This window comes from Bremia lactucae, linkage group LG10, assembly GCF_004359215.1.
Source record: "Bremia lactucae strain SF5 linkage group LG10, whole genome shotgun sequence".
NCBI lineage: Eukaryota > Oomycota > Peronosporomycetes > Peronosporales > Peronosporaceae > Bremia > Bremia lactucae.
Genome location: NC_090619.1, coordinates 3913956 through 3929319, shown reverse-complemented (window position 1 = coordinate 3929319; position 15364 = coordinate 3913956).

The window sequence follows — 15364 nt, the reverse complement described above, 5'->3', positions numbered from 1 at the left end:
ACAAATAAATTGTATGCCAATGCATCTAAATGCATCTTTGGCGCAGACGAAATTCCGTTCTTAGGATGCTTCATTGGAAAGCGAGGCCTTAGAGCGGATCCCGCTAAGGTAAAAGCCATAGTAGATTGGCCGGTTCCTAAAAACCAAAAGGATTTGCGTAAGTGGTTGGGTCTCGCCAATTATTTACACAAATATAGCGAAAATTACGCTGATATGGCTAGGCCATTATTTAACCTCCTAAAAAGGATACGGATTGGTGCTGGACTAGCACAGAGCATAATGCTTTTCAAGCAGTGAAGGATAACCTTATCCATGCCCCGATTCTGGCACTGCCTAATCCAAATTGGCATTTCAGTGTCGTCTGGGACGCATCGGATTTTGCCATTGGCAGTGCTCTGTTGCAAGCAGATGCTGATGGGCACGAACGTGTTATTGCGTTCGAATCTAGACAGATCAAAGCCGCGGAAAAGAACTACCCAGTTCATGGCAAAGAGTTGCTATGAAAGTATGCTCTAGTTAAATTCAGAGTTCATCTGCTCAGCTCTAAGCCGTTTGTGTATACAGATCACGCGTCATTACGCACGGCGACTAAGTCGCCCCATCTCTCACAGAGATTGGCCCGATGGCTATCTTTTTTCGCCGAATACAACCTCGACGTGAAGTATAAACCTGGCAAGCAGAATCGCTTTGGCCGATGCGTTATCATGCAGGCCGTATTATGAGCCCTCTCAATTTACGACTACAATGTCGTCTATTACTGAATTAATCCGTTTGGCTTACGCCAAGAATGAAAAGTGTGTAGCTCTGCTACGAGCTCTAAGGATCACTGAATAGGAATTTTAAATTGTCGGCACATTTGCGTGCAAGATTACATCAATTTTCTATCGATAACGACCTATTGCTTTATTACACGGACGCTGTGGAGCCTCCGCGCGTCGTCGCTTCTCATGATAAGGATTTGAAGTACCGAATCCTCTACGAGGCACACGATACTGGCCTTGGTGGTCATTGCGGTAGAGAAAAGACCTGCAGCTCTGTAAGCCAGATTTATTGGTGGCCCTAACTTTATAATTGGGTAAGCGCATACGTTAGCATATACGTTAGCATATACGTTCGCACATACGCTAGCACATGCAAACTTGCCAATGGGTTAAACCCTCGGCGCATGCTGCTTCGCAACTGGCAAGTCTACCCGTACCAATAGAGTGTTGGGAGTCCACTAATATGGACTTTGTTTTCGGTCTACCGAAAGATTCAGCCGGTAACACCGACACCGTAGTCTCTGTTGATCGATTGAGCAAAATGGCTCACTTAGCGGCTGTGCCGGATACCATTGATGGTGGAGGTAAAGCAAGGCTGTTCGTCGATCGCGTGTTTTGACAACACGGTTTGCCAGTGGCAATTATCTTGAGACCCCCGTTTCACGGGTAAACGCTGGGAATCGTTTTTCCGAGTGCTTAGCACCAGATTGGACATGTCCACCGTGGACCATCCGCAGACCGATGGCCAAACTGATGGAGTCAAACGCGTCATTGAAGACGTTTGATGCAGTGTGTGTGCTCAGACACCAAAGCGCTGGAGCTCAATGCTCCCAGTGATAGAGTTTTAGCGTTAAAAAACGCTGTTCATGCCCGAGCAAGGCCCTCACGAAGAACTTGCACCTCGTGCTTTAGAGCATCAAATGCTCCCGACGAGATTTCGGCCCCCTCCCGCGCTGCTTAATGCGCGAGGGAACTTTCAGTTTCACATTAAAAACTTATTAATCGATGCCGTCATAAGGGTCACTACCAATATCTGGTGAAGTGGCTGAGGTATACCTATTCTAAAAACTTTTGGTAGTTTGAGGTACCTCTTCGGCAAGATTGCCCGTACGCCGTTGACGTTTTGAGCGCCAAGCTCAGGGTCAACTTGTGTCAAACGACGCTTTCCATACTAGAAGTGGGATTAGGTGGATCTATAGCCTCAGTGCGGCTTCGATCCATGGTTGCACGGTCAACCGAAGCTTTCAAATATTGGCTAGACCTATCCTCGTTTTGTGGCATAAATGCCGAGCGTAACTGACCTTTGGTCTTAAGCTTGGCAAAATCGAAGCGAAGCTTCCGTTCTAAACGAACATCAGCCACATCCGCAGACTCTCTAAGATTCCAAATATTGCGTAGGCGGCGGGCCCTATTAACCCAGTTCTCAAACGAAGCGTCTATTTCGCTTAACGATCGTAATTTCCCTCATTGAGGTCACCGAAGCCCCACGGGCCTGATCACGCAAACGCGTCCGATACTGACTTTGCGTCATTACCTTTGGCGTAAGGTATCGCTCATAAAGAGTGTCGTGAGCAGCGAGCTCCTCCGGCGTCCTCGCCGTGGGGCAGGAGATCCAGGTGGCCAAGCTGTGACCCGTGATCTATTTAAGACGCTCTTCCACACTAAGTGGAGTGAATCGGTATTCACTGTCAGCTTTGGCTTTTGCTATCAATGCAGCTCGACGACGAGCTTCTTCTTTCATAAGGATTTCCCGCTCTTCCTCTTCATCGAGTGGGTTCGTGGTGATGTTGGCCTCAGGGTCCTGTGTCGTGCGCAATGCAGTTGAGACATCGGCGGCACCACGTTCTGGGAACGGATTCGGGGCCCGCCGATGTTCATCCTGCTGAGGTGGCGTGTACGAGCGACTCTTTTTTACCTCATCCTCCGATGGAGTGTTACTTTCATAGTCCAGTATTTTCTCATCGTTGAGGAAGGTGCTAAGAGTCTGTGACTCACGCTTGATTGTCATGGGACAAAGAAATACAGAAAACAACCAAACGGTTAGCTGTATATGTTCCAACCTCAAAGAGGAAATGAAGCGGATGGCATCACTCGGTATCAACAGTCTGATGGGGGAGGGTGTAATGGGGCACACATCGGTTAGTGAACCGTTGTGTGGTACATTTACTTTATGGGTAAATTACCCTTTTATCCTATTCTAAAAAGTTAATTACTAAAATCCCATCTATTTTGGGTAACAAACGTAATTGCCGTCAGGTATTAATCTGACGGCCGCTATCTATTTTAAATTAGCTAGGGCAAGGTTTTTCGATTTAAAAAAATCAATAAAGTTCAGTTCTTCTTTTGATATTCAGGCGTCTAGTGCCAATCTAAGGCTTGCGCATTGATCTGTGAGAGACAAAAGCCTTTTTAAGGTACATACTCCGGGTGCACTATTTGTCATTTGGTTCTACGAACCCCTGAGTCCCTTGAACTAAAATTTATTAAGCTTTAAATGCTTGTACGACTCCCTGAGTTGTTAAACCCACTCATTCTATAGACCTAAGAGAATCTTTGAGTCTATAAGTCTTCCTCTGACTTAAGGAGTGAGGTAGCTCCGCTACATCCCTGATCTCATCAGCGACGCGACGAACGCCTCTCTCGATATTGCCGCGAGGCGAATGAGGGAATCCCACACAACACCAGTGAGATGGGGGAAGGTTGTGTGCTCCAGAAGCTAATCTGGAGCGTTAAAATACGACGATTCGCTTATCCCAAACTCGGGCATGGGAAGGACTACTAAGTGCTACCACGTGTAACGGGGCTAGAACGTCCCGTCACTAGCTTACACGAAACGCTTAAGGAAGCCTCTGGCTAAGTATTACGTATCAAGTAAATACAAATTTATTTCATCGTTACGAAGATTTTTAATAGTACTAAGTATGACCGTGTTTCCGCCTTTCAGGAACCACTTATTTTCAGGAAATTTTATCATTGGTCCATATTGGGTCTTTAGGCCCCAAATAATGAACCAATAATAAATTGTTGCGATGTGCGTACTGTTTGGGCACAACACCTGCCTACAAATGTAACTGTTTATTTAATTTTGTGTGGTGTTATTCCTGTAATGTGGCCCATTACATTAATTGTCATTTCGGCATTATTGCGGGAGTGCTTCTGTAAGTACGCCGCCAACCGAGAGCTTTCGAAGTCCCTCTACGTAGACTAGCACAGGTCAAGCGGTGATTGCCTTGATCATTTTTCAGGATCAGGGCGTACACAGTGTTTATTTTTACCCATGATGCACCCAAGAAGTGGAATTTCGTTTGCAGCGATTATACACTCCTTCACAACTTATGCTCACGCTTAAGTATGAGAACCTTTCGGACGAGGGTACGATGTACTTCAACTTCCGATTTTCCGTTCATGGCTCGGTTATGAACGAAGATGTTATCAAAACAACTCGGTGCGAAATCCCGCACCGATCTCAACATATTAATTACACATTTGTTTAATGTTGCAGGGGCATTACTAACCTCTTAGAGCATTCCGTTTGGTTGCTTATTGCCCTGACCGAAATATCTTGTTCACGCATGAGGATCTGATAGAATCCATCCATCAGGTGCATGTCGAAAAGTTGGTACCCTTCGACATAACGCAATGTTTACGTCTTTCGTGGTATCGGCATCTGGATCGGTACCGTTGCAGCGTTCAATCTATTGAACGCGTGCACAATCCGCCACCCTCCGTCGCTTTACGCACACAGAAGGTCGGAGAGCTGTGTGGGAAGGTTGACTCCCTCACATTCCCGCTACTGAGCGATAAACAAAGAACGTATCGAACGCTTATACTTGCTCTGGAGGTAGTGTCCACTACTCCGAGACAGTATTTCGAACCTGGATTCAGGTCGATTTTGAGTCAGTCACCTTTATCCTTTGGGAACTCGCATGGTACCGAATCAGGGAACACATCCTTGTTTCGATCAAACCCTATTATTATGGACTTGTCTTCAATGACTCCCAGGATTCAAGACGTAAAACGTTCAATCCCAGTCTTCTCATCGAGAATACTTTCGCCCATCAATGAGCTACTGAGAAACCCTTTCGTTCTCAGGAAATACTATTGCCGACCAAATATCGGCCCCGTACTTGTCACCTGCGACAAGTACGCAGATCTGCTTGACTTTGCCACTACGCAGGTCACGCAAGAACTGTTTCGGTTCTACCGCTGGCAACTGAGCGTAGAAGCGACTTCATTTGATTCGTTGTCTACCAAGACAATCTATTTCTCAGTTTATCTTTGAAGCTTGTTTCCAAAGATACTTGGGGACTTATTCCCTCAAATTAATTTGAGGGGTATCCTTACAACTGTCTCGACTGAAGTAGCGCAACCACAGCGAGATCCTCTGCAATCGACTCTCCAGTCGATACTAGGACTTTCGCACTGTCTTATAAACAAGCATTTCAAATCTTCTTGGACGTTGATTCTACGCAAGCATCCTTGTTTCGAGCCACTCGACTTATTCGAGTGGTCGAAATTTGACGCTGCCTGTGCTTGAACGCAGCCATCCGTAAATAAGTCCATGCCACAATGGTGGACCTTTGACGCTGCCTGTGCTTGTGCACAGCCGTCGGGATCTAGCTCCACAGTGTTCTGTGAGGTATTGTGTAGCCGTACTAACGACCGTACCACAAGTGAGGCCGTCGCACTCGCTCGTAGGACATCCAAACGCTTGTAGCCGCTCCAAAACGTTCATCAGATGGCTATTTGATGAGCGAGATGCAAACATCGTCACGGCTTGATGCTGCCAGTTTTTGCATGGCTCGTACTTTCTGAGCCATGGTAATTCAAAGATTTTATCAAATTTGTATCCAAATCCAGTACGATGAAATTATCATCGAACTGTTTACCCTTTAACGTGTATTTGGATACCAACTACACATTTCTTGACTGTTACAAATGCGCCTGCAAATTCTCTTGACGTGGCACGTCAGTAAAGCGCTCCACACCGATGACGCGATCATTTTTTTTACGATCCGCCTCGCTATTGCGATTTCGCAACAGCGTCGTATAGAGTGGACGAAGTCCTGTTTCAGACTAAAGTCCTCCTGTTCCGCTACAGAGATTGCTTAATCAGGCGTCTCTATTTGAGCTGGAACAGGTGGGTCTTGGCAGAACTGTCTGCAAAACCCTGAACAAACGCAGTTACCTGCGTTCATTTATCAATTGATTGACTCACGATAAAACTTACTAGATATCGTGTGTGTTGCGAATAAGCGTGAAGGTCACGCTTGCCCTGTTTCAAATCCAGGAGCATTGCTCAAGCCCTGAATTCGGCACGTGGCGGCTCAAAGGTTCGCCTGAGCTGGGTCTTAAAATACCTCATAAGACCCAAACACATATGGGATGTGCCCTATAGCCTAAGGTTTGGCACGTTCAGCCATGGTGGACATACCAAACTTCACTTTCATCGCATTGTCATCGATGAGGCGAGCTTCAATGGCATCGTCTAATTCGACGAACCATCTTAAAGAGGAGTCGCCTTCGAATGCCTTAAACTTAATGATTTCATTTTTTTAGCTTTCGGGTCGACGCGAAAGCATCGGCCCGCTAGCAGCATGTCAATGCTGCTTTCAGCTGCTGAGCATCCTGTTCTCTCAACACCTCTGCGTGTTGAGAGTTAAAGCAAGGTTACTTTCTTTTGGGTCCTTCGAGTTCGTGCTGTATGAATTCGGCTATAGCCGCAGGTTGCTCATCTCTTTGTAAAGTGAACAACATGGCGCTTACGGCTGGCTCGCCTACGGCCGAGCTCATACGTCCGACCGCTCTATTCAAGGTCACTCAAATAAGTAAATATTTTACGCATTGCGTGGGAGCCTTCTTGGGGGGCTTGAAAGCTTTCTCTTTCTTCATCCAACGATGAAGCGTCTTAGGCCGTTGAATGGACCCGGGTGGACCGAGCCACCTTTCGCTAAGACTGATAACAATACTAGCCAACCTACACTGAAAACAGTGAAGATGAGGTGCCTCGATTAATTCACGTACACTGACGTGCAGAGGAAAATTACACATTGCTAAGAAGTCTTAGCTACTAGAGTTCGATGCTAAGGCTTTACTTTCGCAAAAAATATAAATGTATTAATAGATCAAGTTTCTACGTAACGATCTTTTGTCTATATATTAATGACTAACTATGTATAGCGCCTCCTTACGCACCGCCCAATCGTGTCTACTAACGATTGGCGGGATTAATTTGAAACCTTAAATCAACCAATCAACAGAACTCTTGTTTTGCTACTTCATTATTAAGTCAAATTAATATCATACAATGGGACACCCCGTTACACCCAGCACACTTAGGTTAGTAAATGCTATTGTGGTAGGATTCACATTATGGGTTAGATACCCATTTTGCTATTTAAAATTGGTAATATCAATAATATCCATTTGTTATGGGTAATACGAGTCCAGATAGAGATCCGGTGGCCGAAATCTATATCAAATGTTATAAGGGTAAGGCTTTCAATATTATATGTTTAATAAAGTTCACTTCCCCTTTTGATCTCAAAGCCTAACTGAGGCATGCGCAGTGATCTGTGAAAGTACCAAGTTTTTCTAAGGTATATACTCTCGGGCATTAGTTGCCACTTGATCCTATGAGCCACTGCGTCCCTCAAACTAGTATTTATTTTCTAAGTTGTTATCTATTGAGTATATAGAACTAAGTGATTCTTTAACTTCAAGTCTTCCTTTGACTTAAGGAGCGAGGTATCTCCGCTTCACCTGGCAGCACTTATAGTCAATCTACGTCTATGTATTAATAAGACTAAGCCTCCGCTGAAATGGGTACTTTCCCCGGACATTCAGGGGCGACACGCGCAGTGTCTGAGAAACTCAGAACTTTGTTTGGGCTAGATTCCACAGATTGCACCATTTTCTAGTGCCCAGAGGTTCTTTTTGCAAGGCTTGAAGCCTTTATGCGATACGAATTGTCCCGTATCGGACAGGTTCAGGACCGCTTAGAGACATCTATGCCGACTCGTTACATTCCTGTATCTGATCCGGAGCCTACTGCTCGTCCTCGTGTTGTCAGTATTAAACCATATGAGGGTAAAGAGGGAACAACCAGATGTAAATGGCCATAGCTTCTGCCATGTTCCTAACGGAACAACAAAATGTGGCCACGTCTTTTTATAAGCTAGGTTGTAGAGCTTGTGAGTTGGCACTCGCATGTAGACGATGCAATTCCCACGTGGGATCCGCTAAAACAGTAACCGACTCGCATGTTTGCACCGCCTGATCAGTCTTTTCCACGCGATCACGACTCGCCCAAGAGTTGGGTTCTCTTGCCGCTCTGCATCAAGACTCATTGCAAGAAGTTATTAATTAACCGTATTTATGTAGGGTCTCAATGAGGACGTTACCCGGACGGAATCGTACCGATCCCATCCCGCTGCTTTTATAGCGGCGGTTGTCATGGCGTTACGCACTGAGTTCGACTTTAAGTCATCTCGCATTGGTTAACAGGGACACCGTATAAGCTCTACGATCACATCGAGTTTGTTTGATAGACCGATGCCCCTGAATCTAAGCTTTGCTGAGGAAGGAGAAGAAGAGCTTCAAGGTGTGGAACAACAAATAAACACCGTAAATGGTATACGTGTGGGAGCACTGAGCACTTGCGTCCGGATTGTCCGTTGCGCACCTCACGCAAAGCTCGAAAGAGCGCTAACCCACCTCATACCAAAACTTTGGTAGAAAAACGCCGATACCCAGAAGAGGCGGGCGCCCTACTGAGGAAGAACTTGGCTCTGTTGAACGTCTAGGAGGTAAGGATCGACAAAGCCTAGCCCAGAAGAGCTTTGTGCTTAATAGCACGAGACGTGGACACAAGTCCGACTTTTAGTCGCCATGGCGACAATTAAAGGCTTATCAAACTATGGTCAAATTTAATTGACTCAGGAGCGTCTCGCAATTATACTCAACGTCGTTTGCATGAAGGGAATCAGCGATATGCTGAGGCGCTTAAAGCGCATGAATGTGATTTGATCACTGTTCGCCTAGCGACTGGGCTCCTCGTGCCACCTTACCTAAAGGTCCATTGAACTTAGGTATTGAGGTTTTTGACTTTGACAGTATCAAACGCTGTCTTGTCCTTGATTGGAACATGATCTCATACTTGATATGGCCTGGCTTAAACGTCATGAGCCATGGATTGATTGGAGGGATAAAACCTTAGGCGCGACGCACCGTGTTCCTTGCGAAGCTTGAATAGTCATAAATCAACCTCGCTGGAAAACAGAAGCTCTATTAAAATAAAAATTTATTTAAAAAAAATTGGCGTGAGCCAATGACAGAACCTTTTAGTGTATTAGACATTTGGATGTCTGAGTTAGTAAACTCCTATGGTGAGACCATTAATCGTGAGCGTGACTCATTATTTGTTGGTGATACGGCACGTAATCGGTTGAGTGATACGCTGGATGACGCTGGATGCTGGAAGCACTGTGGGTATAGGCTCGAGTCATCAAGAAGATGATTCCTTTAGATGCGCATAGAGTGGTACGTTTGAATCCACCGAGTGAGGTCGGCCGAGATGGCACCACACTGAGTGTTAGTTGTCACATATTCAAAGACGATATACGCTGAGCCTGTTCAATGCACGTAAAGCGACCCATAAAGGTTTACTTGATGACGAGTTCGAGTTACGTAACTTCTCGTCGGATGTTGGATTGAACATCGGCTCTTGTATAAAGCAAACTAAGTTTGTAGAATCTGTGAAACTTGGGAACATTAACGTGCCGACCTCTATGAGGTGTAGTGTGTTGACATCGAGACAGCGGAGACAAAAGCCGGGTTCTGCGAGACGCGAAGCGTCTGTAACGTCACATAGTAATATCAATGAACAGCTACATAGACTGTTAATAGTATGAATGGTAATGTCGAGGGGGGAGTTAGTCTTGAGGCAATTCCTTCGTTACATGCTCATTTACAGCTAGACGAAATGTCTGAGGATGAGTTTAGACAGACCTTAAACGACGGTGACTTATCCGAAAAAATGGTAGTTATTCGACCAGATAGTGAGTAAACTTCATTATCTCTCATAGATGAAGTCATTCTTGGGGATACAAAGGAGGCACCTAGTGCGCGGAGTGGATCATCGATCTTGTAAGATCCAACGGAGTATATCTAATTGATTAGAGATTTCTCATGTTGCATGTTTTGCATAGATCGTTATTTAAATAGTTTTTATGTATCCATTTTTTTCCTTTAATTAAGGAATATCAAAACGTAGTGTGTCACAATTTACCGTCTGTGTTACCTCCTGATCATGAGGTGTACGTCATGAATTGACTTGATTCCTAGAAGTAATGATGTCACTGACGAGGTCTTCCGTGCTTATCACGAGACTGGCATGGTATAAGAGAGCAAATCTCCTTAGTCGATACCGACGTTTTGTGTCAAAAAGACAAATGGTAGATAGCGCGTTGTGCATTGTGCATGCATATAATAATCTTAATGCAGCTATCATACCAACGCAGACACTCATCCCTAGAAAGGACTTTCTTCCGAACAATATGGTGGGATGTACAAGGTACAGTGCGCTCGACTTAGTTAATTGTTAGCATTACCTGCTCATGCGAGATAATGACATCCCGCTTACAGCGGTTAACACCCCAAAGTGCATGCTATGGGATTGATTAGTAGTGCCGTAAGGACTTTTAATGCCCCGGCTACTTGAATTGTCTAGTGACGCCACTGTTACGTCCTCATCGAGGTTATGCACAGACTTACTTTGATTTCATTTTCCCATAGTCGTGCAGAGCTGGATAGGTCGGATGTGGAAAACCACATTTCCTATTGCGAGCTGTGCTCGAGTGCATGCGCACAAAAAGGCTGTAGGCTAATGCTTTCAAATGCATCTTTGGTGCAGAAGTAATTCCCTTTCGAGGATGCTTTAATGGGAAGCGAGGCCTTAGATCAGATCCTGCTAAGGTAAAAGCCATGTTGGTTGGCCGATTCCTACAAACCAAAAGAATTTGCGGAAGTGGCTAGGCCTAGCCAACTACTTGCACATGTACAGCAAAAATAACGCTGATATGGCTTGGCCATTATCCACTCTTCTTAAGAAGGATACAGATTGGTGCTGGACAAGCATCGAAATTGATGCTTATGAAGCAGTGAAGGATAGTCTCATCCATGCTCCGATTTTGGCTCTGTCAATTCCTAATCGGCCTTTCAGTGTCGGATGTGTCGCATCTGGTTTTTCCATAGGCAGCGCTATTACAAACAGATTCAGATGGGCGGGAATGCATCATCGCGCTCGAGTCTAGACAGCTTTAAAGCTGAAGATAAGAACTACCCCGTTTATGACAAAGAGCTAATTGCGATGAAGTATGATCTTGTCAAATATAGAGTACATCTGTTTGGCTTAAGCCTTTTGTGATTTATACAGATCATGCGTCTTTATGCACCGCGGCGAAGTCGCCACAATTCTCATATAGAATAAATCAATGGCATTTTTTTCTTTGCCGAATACAACTAAGAGGTAAAATATAAGTCGGGGAAACAAATTGCTTTGGCTGGGCGTTATCACGCCGCTCCGAGTATGAGCTCCCGCATGTTTCAGCAGTACGTCGCCGATCACTGATCCAGTCCGTTCGGCATATGTTGCGGGGTGAGCAGTGTATGGTTTTCTATGCGCTCTTGGAAACAAGGAGTTTCAAAACTCGGACATTAAATTGGCGGTACGGTTGAGTGCAAGCTTACATCGATATTCTATCGATGAGGGGCTTTATTTATTCGACTGGTGCCCGGATTCACCGCGCATCGTGGCTCCTCGCGATGAAAACCTTAAGCATTGAATCCTTTATAAGGAACGTGATACTGATTTTAGTGGTCACCTACGGTCGATAAAAGACCTATGGCTCCGTAAGCCCGAGTTATTGGTGACCTAAACCCTATAAATGCGTAAGCACCTATGTTCGCAAACTTGCCAACGGGTTAAGTCCTCGGCAGATGCAAAGTCATCGCTTTCCAGTTTGTCTGTACCCACTGGGTGTGGGTAGTCCATCGGTGTTTGGCCTACCCGAAAACGCGGCCGTTAACACGGGATCGTGGTCTTTGTAGACCGTTTGAGCAAAATGGCTCATTTAACGGCTGTGCCGGATATTATCATGTACAGTAAGGCTGTTTACTGATCTCGTGTTTAGACAACACGGTTTGCCAGTGGCAATTGGCTTCGATAGAGACGGGTACGTTATGGAGTCGAGCTTCCGATTGCTTGGCAGACCCGACGGTCAAACGGAGCGTATTAATCGCGTCATTGAAGACGTTCTGCGCAGTGTGTGTGTTGTAACACCAAAGCGCTGGAGCACAAATGATTCTGGCTAATGAGTTTGCGTTGAACTACGCTGTGCATGCCTCTTCAGGCTATTCTGCGCTCTACGTGACCGGTCTCACATACCCACGCGTTCCATTAACACAACCACTACATGGTTGAGGGCTTGGTGGGGGGAAAGATAGCCGATTGGCTTGCTGATGTTAGCTCTGTTACAGCTAAGAAACGGGCTAGCGAGTTTCTAGCAACGCGAATCGACGTCGTACGACATGTGCGGGATCCAATGCTGAAAGCAATGAAAACCAAATGTACAAGTGGATGCAAAGGTAAAAAGCTGTATTAATTCTGATGAGGTCAGTGACCGAGTATTACTCAATGCTAAAACCTATCTACAAACGTAGTATCTACGATCTTAAAGACCAAATTGCGTCCGCGCTTATTGGACAATTTATGGTCGTGGCCAAGAAGAGCCCAGCTTATACGCTCAACCTTCCGCGCAAGCTGCGTACACACCAGTGTTCTACGTTTGCTTACTTAAGCCTTTTAGGGACCCCTTCAGTGTGAATTGGAAGGCGCTCGCACCGAGCTCGTTGACTGCGCCGCGGACTGCTTCACCCTCGTCATGTCCGGCTGGACCTTTAAACAAGATTAATAAAGCTTCAACGTCAAAATACGATTTTTGGATCTCGCCAAAGGTACTCTCCGTTCGAGCAAGATTATCACGCAGAAGTTTTACCTCGTGTTTTAACACCAACATAGAAGCCGCAAATATTCCAGCCTCCTTCTGCGTTGCTCGACGAGCAGGGGAGCCTCCAGTTCCATGTCGAGAGGATTATGAAGCAACGCCGTCGCAACGATCAATACCATACCTGGCAAGTGGCTTGGTATCCCCCGTCGGAAAACTGTTGGGAGTATTAGATTCCTTCTCGGCAAGATTGCTCTTATTTTGTTGACGTTTCCGAGCGCCGTGCTTATGATAGATTAGTGTCAATTGATGCTTTATACCAATAGAGGTGGTAACGGATGGATCCTCTGTCTCAATGCGGCTTGGATCCACGGTTGCATGAGCTACCGAAACACTTAAGTGCTGGCTAGGCCGTGAATCGTATTGTGGCCGATACGTCGCAAGCAGTTGGCCTTTGGCCTTCAGCTTTGCGGAATTAAAGCGGATAATTCCTTCGAAACCAGCGTTGGCCACATCGACAGAGTCCTTATGAGATCAAATATGTGTAAGGAGACGGGCCAATAAAAACATTAATCAACGAGTCCTCGTTTTCGGATTCCAACTCATCTAGATATGAAACGATCAAAATTTCTTTCATAGAGTACACAGAAGCACAACGTGCTTGATCGCGCAGATGTGCTGAATATTGAGATGGCGTCACACACAATCGCTGTCGCAAGATATAGCCCATTTAAAGCAGCGGGTGTAGCGAGCTCCTCGGCGTAGTCGCCTTGAGCCCAGGCGTCCGGCGACCAACTTACGGTTCACAATATCTTGGAGGCGCTCTTCCACACTAAGCGGTGTGAATCGATATTCACTATGAAATTTTCTTTTCCCTAAGAATAGCTCGTTCTTGCTCTTCACCGAGCGAATTTGTCAGTATTTTGGCCTCCTGGCCCGGTGTCCCGCGTAATGAGGTTATAGCATTCGCGACCACGTTCTGGAAACGGATTTGGAGCCTGACGAGACTCGTTTTCACGCCGATGCGTTTTAGCTCTGGGCTCCTTACCCTTTTTCTCAGACGGAGTTTGACTATCATAGTCCACAGTCTTGTCGTTTTCAAGAAAAAAAAGCAATGGTTGGTTACCACGCTTGGATGTCGTTAGAGGAAAGGGATGCAAACCGTAAGATTAGATGTGCGGTATCCAACCTCAAAGAGGGAATTTGACCGAATGTCGACACTCGTTGTGTCAACAGTCCGATGGGGGAGGGTAAAATGGAGCATTCCGGTTGGTTTCCCATTTATTTCGTACAATTCACATATTGGGTTAAATGTCCCCTTTTCATTTCAAAAATAGATCTGGTGGCTGCTAAAGTTCATTAAAATTCCATTATTAGGAGTACGAGTAGCAGCCCCCAGATGTAGATCTGGTGGCTGAAATCTACTATAAATGTAATTATGTAAGGTTTTATGATATTGTATATTCAATAAAGCTCACACAATTCCCCTTTTCATCTTAAGCGCAAGTGCCTTACTGAGGCTTGCGCAGTGATCTGTGAGAGTACCAAGCCTTCATAAGGTATATATTCTAGGGCGTTAATTGCCACTTGGTTCTACGAGCCACTGGGTACCTTGAACTAGGATTCATTAAGCTCTACGAGCTTGTACGACTTACTGAGTTGTAAGGAGCCACGCAGCTTTGCTCCCCCAACAGTGATTATAGTGAATAATGTAGAGCGACAGAAAGTACTGTTGTGTCTTTCTGTGTAAGAAAGTACTTATTAGTCTTTATTCAATTTATAACGGGGTGTATCGTTACATGAAATTAACACTTAAAGGTTGTTAATTAATATATTATCTAAATGGTAGATAATATTTGGAGGATATTACTTTCTATAGTAATATCCTGAATTCTTATCCATAAATAGGTATAGGCCATTATGTCGATTTATTCCGCAGACTAATCAGCTGTAGAAATAATCAAAGAGAGTTACAAGATAAGATAGATAAGAATCACTTACATGTTTAGTATTAGTTTATATTTAAGTCAGCATTTACAAAGATAGATTAAGAGACACTTAACTATATTAATACAGTTTTCATTTTACCCTCTTAAGTTAACTTGTCTTAGGAGAAGTCTTCCTCTATACGTACAGTGTACGTCACCTAACGAAATGCACCACTCACAACTGAAGCAGTGTGAAGTGGACTTGTACTGAAACAGTACAAGTCGCAGTGCCCCGTTACACATAGTAGCACTTTGTAGTCCGTCCAAGGACCACATTTCCCACATTTAACATGGACATGTTATATGGTAGTGGGAATACGCATCACGTTTCCCCTGAAAGCTACTCCTTTCTAAGTGATATAGAAAGGAGTGCGGTTGAACGAATGAGTTCATCCGTAGGAAACGATGCAATCCTGGCATTACTGTCCAACTTAGACAGAGATGCCCTCCATTCAACCGTCGCCAAGTTCATACAACATGAACTTGACGAGATGAAGGAAAAAGTAGCCTTGCTGAATCAGCAAGGCTCTCAACAGGCGGAACTGTTGAGATTACAACAGGTACAGACCCCTGTACCTGGGATGACGCAAACGCGTCGTCCCGAAACTCT